Source organism: Mobula hypostoma, chromosome 10 (genome assembly GCF_963921235.1).
Source record: "Mobula hypostoma chromosome 10, sMobHyp1.1, whole genome shotgun sequence".
Classification (NCBI taxonomy): Eukaryota; Metazoa; Chordata; class Chondrichthyes; order Myliobatiformes; family Myliobatidae; genus Mobula; species Mobula hypostoma.
Window position 1 is genome coordinate 77,396,834 of NC_086106.1, and position 7,138 is coordinate 77,403,971.

Genomic DNA, 7,138 nt, shown 5'->3' on the forward strand with positions numbered 1-7,138 from the left:
CTGGTCAGGGCCGCTCACTCATATGAAAATATCCAACATTGTTCAATCCGTTACCGATAAATCCGCCCCGGACCCGGTTCCATGGCCGTCCCTACACCGATTGCAATCATATTAAAACGCCTTATCGCATTCAGAGCGCGGATGTTGCCGGATTACGCCGGCAGATCCCAAGCCAGCGCTCTTACCATCTCTGGGTCAGCGAGGAAAAGGAACAATCTCCCACAATGCACCACTCAACCAGGCTCGGCTCGGCCTGACGTCACAGCAGAGCGCGCATGCGCACTGACCACTCGCTGTCGCGCCGGCAGGTTTGCGGCATCGATGGCCAAGCACTGTTTGTTTAACCTTTTTGCATGTTATACGGTAACGTGATAGACTGAGGTACTTCAAATTGAGCAAGAAATATACAAACGCAGCGATAATGGACCACAGACGCTAAAATCGGGAACAATTGTAGAATTTCTGTGAATAAAACATGAGTAATTTTATGTACTGAACGAAAGCCGCAGGCCTTTACTTCCATTGGGAACCAAAGGCAGTCGCCTTACACTGACGTCATGACTTCAGACACCGTCTTTTAAAGTGAGCACAACAACTCAATGTGGATAATGTAGAAACATTTCCATTATGAACAATGTGTGTCATCTATCACCCATTACATTACTCTACACAGCAAACAACCTGCTGGAGGGACTCAGCGGGTCCGGCAGCATCTGTGCGTGGGGGAGGGGAGGAATTGCCAATTGTTTGGGTTGAAACCATCAAAACTGACAGGAAAAGTGGCGGGGGGGAGAGAAGGGGGGGTGAGTAAGGCGACTGGGTAGGGGTGTTTGATCGCAGTCAGGTTGTGCCAGTTTGGGAGGGGAACAGGGATGGAGTTGGAGCCAGCAGCAGGTGAATGATGGTTGGAAGCAGAGAAATATAGAAAAACATATGGGACGAGATGGGAGAAGGGGGAAGTGGAGTGTTAATATTGAATGTTACAGCCCTTCAGCCTATGATGTTCTGCCAACATTTTAACCTCCTCTGTAATCAATCTAATCCTTCTCTCCTACATTTTTCTATCATTCATGTGCCTATCTAAGAGTTTCCCAAATGCTCCTAATGTATTTATTCCACCGCCACTCCTGCACCACTCCATGCACCCACCACTCTCTGTCCAAAATAAAAACTTAACTCTAATATCACCCCTATACTTTCCTCCAATCACCCTAAAATTATGCCCCTTTTCTATTCGCCATTTTGCTGTGGGGGAAGAAGTCTCTGGCTATCTACTCAATCTATGTCTCTTATTATACACCTCTCATGCTCCTTCACTCCAGAGAGAAAAGCCCTAACTCACTCAACCTACCTTCTTAAGACATGTTCTTTAATGCAGGGAGTATTAAATCTCCTGTACACTCTGTCTAAAGCTTCCACATTCTTCCCATAATGAGGCAACAGTTAAGTTGGAGACAGCTGCTAAGGGTGCTGTCTATCACCCCTACTGGGGCAGAGGCTGCTGACAGCAGTGTGCCTCAGAGTACTTTGTCCTGAGCCGGTCTTTCAAGTTGTAGTCTCATCTCTGAAGATCCTTCATCTCCCAGAGATAAAGGATCTTCAGTTCACATTTCTATAGCATGGGGGGAGATAAGTAGGAATACAAAAGGGCTAGTGCTGGAATCTGATAAGAAGAGGAGGTAATAATGGGAAATGTGAATGGTAGATGGAACAAGAACCAGGTGAGGGAGGGGAAGGGGGAAACCAATGGGTGAATTATTTGTCCTGGTGAATGGGACCAGGTGGGGGATTAACATGGAGAGCTGAAAGGAGAGGTGGGGAAGGAGAAAAATGGCTACTCTTGTGATTGCAATAATTGTTTGCTACCAGGTAAGATTGATCAGTTGGTAAAATAGACCAAAAATGGGAGATAAATTTTAATCCTGCTAAATGAGAGGTGAGGATTTATAATGACAGATAATACAAGTGAAGGTGGAGCCGTAGGGATTACTGAGCAACAGAGGGAACTTGGTGTTTAATTGAATGACTCCTGAAGGTGGCAGCACAAGCAGATAAACTGGTGAAGAAGACATGTAGGTAGCTGCCTTTGTTGGCTGTGGCTGTGGCACGGATTAAAAGATCAGAAGGGATATTGTATAACTTTATAAAGCAGCTGCAGTGCAGTGTCACCACACTAGAATGATATGATTGCTATGGAGAGTCACAGATCATTACAGCACAGTAAATGGCCCTTCAACCCATCTAGGCCATGCTGAACTGTTATTTTGCCCAGTCCCATCGTCCCACACCTGGACCATACTCCTCTCATCTATCTACTTATTCAAATTTCTCTTAAATTTGAGAAGTTGAGATGGCTGGTAGAATAGTGCGAGCCCACAAGTTTGAGTCTCAGTGTGGACAAGAGCAAGGAGATGATTGTGGACTCTCGGAGGGGGAAAGTGTAGGCTGACCACTCCTCACTGCACATACACGGCTCCTCCGTGGAGACAGCTAGGAGCACCAAGTTTCTGGGAGTGCACATAGCGGTTGATCCCACCTAGTCCCTCAACACCACTTCTTTAATCAAGAAAGCACAGCAGCACCTCCACTTCCTGAAGCGAGTGAGGCTGCCCATCACCCCATTTCTAACAAGATTTTACAGGAGCATCGTTGAGAGTGTCCTGACCAGCTGCATCGCCATCTGGTGAGGGAATTGCAAGGTATCGGACCACAAGTCCCTACAAAGGATTGCGAGCACTGCTGAAGGGATCGTCGGGGTCTCTTTTCCACCTGGTAGAGATATTTATCAGAAGCGCTGGCACGCCATGTCCTCTGCATCATCCGTGATCCCTCCCGTCCATCGAACAATCTCTTTCACCCCCTGCCATCGCAGGTACCATTGCATTAGGAGCTTGTTTCCCCAAGCTGTGAGGCTTCTGAAGTCCCTGACAGCACTCAGGTCTCATCACATGTGAAGCACCATTTGCATCATACTGTTTACTTGTTAACTTGTGAGGTAAATGCAACTTATTTTTAATGTATTCGAGGTACCATCACTTCATGTTGTGTGTGAGGTATATGTACTGTGTTGTGCACCTTGATCCAGAGTAACGTGGTTTTTGTTTGGTGGTATACATGCATACAGTTGAATGACCATGAACTTTAACTTTAACTTTAATGTTGAAATTGAACGTGCATCCACTACTTCTGCTGGCAGCTTGTTCCACATCCTCACAGCCCTCTGAGTGAAGAAGTTATGATGCTTAAATATTTCACCCTTAACCTATGACCAATAGTTCTAGTCTCACCCAACCAACCTTAGTGGAAAAAGTCTGCTTGCATTAAGCAACCTTGGTTTTGGAGACATAGCAAAGGATGAAGAGGAAATTGAGCAGGATATTAGCTGAGATAGAATGGTTTGGAACTGGATAGACTGGATTGTTTTTCTTGGAGAAGAGGAGGCTGAGGGCATAGACAGGGGATACAGTATGAAACGTTTCCCCACAGTAAAGGTGCCTCAGACTGGATAGTATTGATTTAGTGAGAGGTTAAAAGAGAACTTTCTCACTCAGAAGATGGTAGGAATGGTTGCTGGAGGCAGGTGCACTCACAACATTTAAGAAGCATTGAGATATGCACTTGAATTGCCAAGACATGGACAGCCACAGACAAAGTGCTGGTAAATGCTATTTAGAGATAGGTAGTTGATAATCAGCATTTATTACATTTAATTTAAAAATACAGCATAGAACCGGCCCTTCCGCCGCTTTGAGACGCACAGCCAGCAACCCACCAATTTAATCGTGGGACAATTTACAGCAACCAATTAACCGATTAACTGCTACTTGGACTGTGAGAGACAACAAGAGCACCCAGAAGAAACCCACGTGCACGCAGGAAGGAAAGTACAAAGTTGCTTACGGCAGAATTGAACTCCAAACACCAATACTCCAAGCTCTAATAGTGTTATGACAACCACTACGCCACTGTAGGGCCCCAGTGGTGGGCCAAAGTATCTGGTTCTGTGCTGTATGACTTTAGGACTCTACAACAAAGTAAGACTCGGGACCTTGGGTTATTGTCAAACCTGAGTACACCTCTGAAACCTGACACGAAGTTGCCAGTCAAGCAACTGAACACAGAAGTAAGTAAGAATTTTGCCAAACAAAATATATTCCTCACAAGACCTCTAACTGTTGATAAAATGAAACCAACACTATGGTAATCATAGTAAATCATAATATTTTCTTAACATCAGTACAGTTACAAAATCCCAAAACACAACTAAAGTTCAGAGTCAGAATTAAGTTAATTATCACTGGCATGTTGTTATGCAGCAGCTACACATTGCAATACATTAAAATTTCAGTAGGAAGTGTATATATGTACATTATATATATGTAAGTAAAATTAAATATTGCAAAAACAGAAAAAAGCAAGCCAATAGGTAGTGTTCATAGGTTCAAGGTCCATTCAGAAATCTGATGGCAGAGGAGAAGAAGCTGTTCCTGAATCACTGAGTGTGTGCTTTCAAGTTCCTGTACCTCCTCCCTGATGGTAGCAATAAGAACGAGGCTTGCCCTGGGTGCTGAGGATCCTTAATGATGGATTCTGCCTTTTTGAGGCATCTCTCCGTGAAGGCGTCCTGGTCGCTGGGCAGGCTAGTCTTCATGATGGAGTTGACTGACTTCACAACTTTCTGCAGCTTATTTCAATCCTGTGCGGTGGCCCTCCCATACCAGATGATGATGTAATCAATTAGAATGCTCTCCACAGTACATCTGTAGAAATTTGTGAGCGTCTTTGGTGACATACCAAATCTCATCAAACCCCTAAGGAAATATAGACGCTGTCGTGCCTTCTTTGCAACTGCATCGATATGTTGGGCCCAGGATAGATCCTCAGAGATGTTGACACCCTGCAACTAGAAATTGCTCATCCTTTCCACTTCTGATAGTCCAATGAGGACTCGTGTGTGTTCCCTTGTCTTACCCTTTCTGAGACCCATAATCAATTCTTTGATCTTACTGGCATTGAGCGCAAGGTTGTTACTATGACACTACTAAACTAGCTGATCTATTTCGCTCCTGTACGCCTTCTCATCACCATCAGAAATTTTGCCAACAATAGTTGTGTCATCAGCAAATTTATAGATGGCATTTGAGCTGTGCCTAGCCACACAGACTGAGATGTTATTTCTGAATCGCATAGATTGTGGTCTTCCAGTTGAGGATTCAGTTGTACAGGGAGATACAGGAGCCCAGGTTTTGGAGCTTTTTGTTCAGAATAATAGGAATGATTGTATTAAACGCTGAACTGCAGTCAATGAACAGCAGTTTGACATGAGTATTAGTGTTGTACAGGAGATCCAAGGCTGCATGAAAAGCCAGTGAGATCACATTCACTGTAGACCTACTGTGGCAATAGGCAAATTGTAGTGGGTCCAGATCCTTGCTCAGGAAGGAGTTGATTCTAACCAAAACCAACCTAACAAAGCACTTCATCACCGTAGATGTGAGTGCTACTGGATGATAGCCGTTAAGGCAGCTTACACTGTTCTTCTTGGGCACTGATATGATCGTTGCCCTTTTGAAGCAGGTGAGAACTTCTGACTGTAGCAATGACAGATTGAAAATGTCTTTGAGCACACTTGCCAGTTGTTTGGCACACGTTTACAGAGCCCTACCAGGTACATCATTGGGGCCTGCTGTCTTATGAGGGCTCACCTTTTAAAAGACCTCCTGACATCAGCCTCTGACTCTGATCACCGGGTCACCGGCTGCCGCAGGGATCCTCACAGCTGGTGTTTTATTCTCCATTTCAAAGCCTGCATAAAAGATGTTGAGCCTATCTGGGAGTGAAGCATCACTGACATCATGATGTTAGGTTTCATTTTGTCAGAAGTAATGGCCTGCGAACTCTGTCAGAGTTCTCATGCATCAATTCCGCCTCTAACCTCAATCAGAATTGTTCTTTTGGTCTTGAGATAGCCCTCTGCAAGCTATACCTGGCTTTGCTATGTCGTCTTGGATCAATAGACTTGTATGTCACAGATCTAGCCCTCAGAAGAATACAAATTGGTTCATCCACGACTTTTGATTTGGGTATGTAAAGTATGTTATGTACCTCTAGGGGTCATATTTTCTATGGACTATACCTTTAAAAAGAGAAAGAGAGTTGTACAACACAAGTACCTTGTTATTAAGAGAGAGAGAGGCGAAGACTGCTTTGAGATGGTGTTATGGTTTCTCTGCAGCATGTTTACAGTTTTGCAAGGACACTGCCAGGTTCTGTGTTCCTACAGAGGGAGAAGGGAGGAGCTACTTGATGGACAGCTGGTGTTCAGCATGGTGAGATAAATAGAAGGTCAGCTGGTAGACAGAGAGACACAAGATTTTGGACACTGGATGAGCTTTGTTGTGCCCACAGAAAGGTTACCCCCTGAAGATTGTGAATAATATTACAAGAGGATGGTAAGTACGGATCCTTCCTAGGTTATGAACACTCAAACTATGCACAACCCATACATATGAACAAGCATGTGGGAGACTTGCAACATGGAGTTGTCGTTTGCTGCAGGCATCTTTTGCCATTAAGATACTCGTTTGGTAGCCACATTTCTGATTTGCAATTAATTTACGAACAGTTCAGAACAACAGAGCCCTGCTGAAACCTGGGGAGGAGCTGTAACAACAGAGCTTAAGCTTTTCGATTGTTCATCCAAGCCGAAAGTTTCAGCACAAAGAACAGATAAAAGATAAAGAAAAAAAGGAAATTATATCATTGCAAAATAGATAGGGATCTTATTGTTAAAACTGAGAGTAAATATTTACTTGTGGTATTGCTTCAGCTAATAGTGTAGCTGTCCCCTAGTGTATGAAGCTTAGAAACCAGAGATTTTCTCAGCAGCACTAGGCCTGTAGTCTGGAAACACCCGATTTAAACCACAGGTTAAAGTGTTTAAGAAACAGGCTGATATATCACCTAGTACATGACAGAATTCTCTGGAATAAGCATCAACCAGATTTTGCAATCTACAGCAAGGAGCATTACAGGGATAAGACACTTTTCAACCATGTGGTCTGTTTGCACGTGTGCAGCTCATGATGAAAAGCACATTTGCACCAGTTGATGTCTTCAGCCGAATAGATTGGGGTCC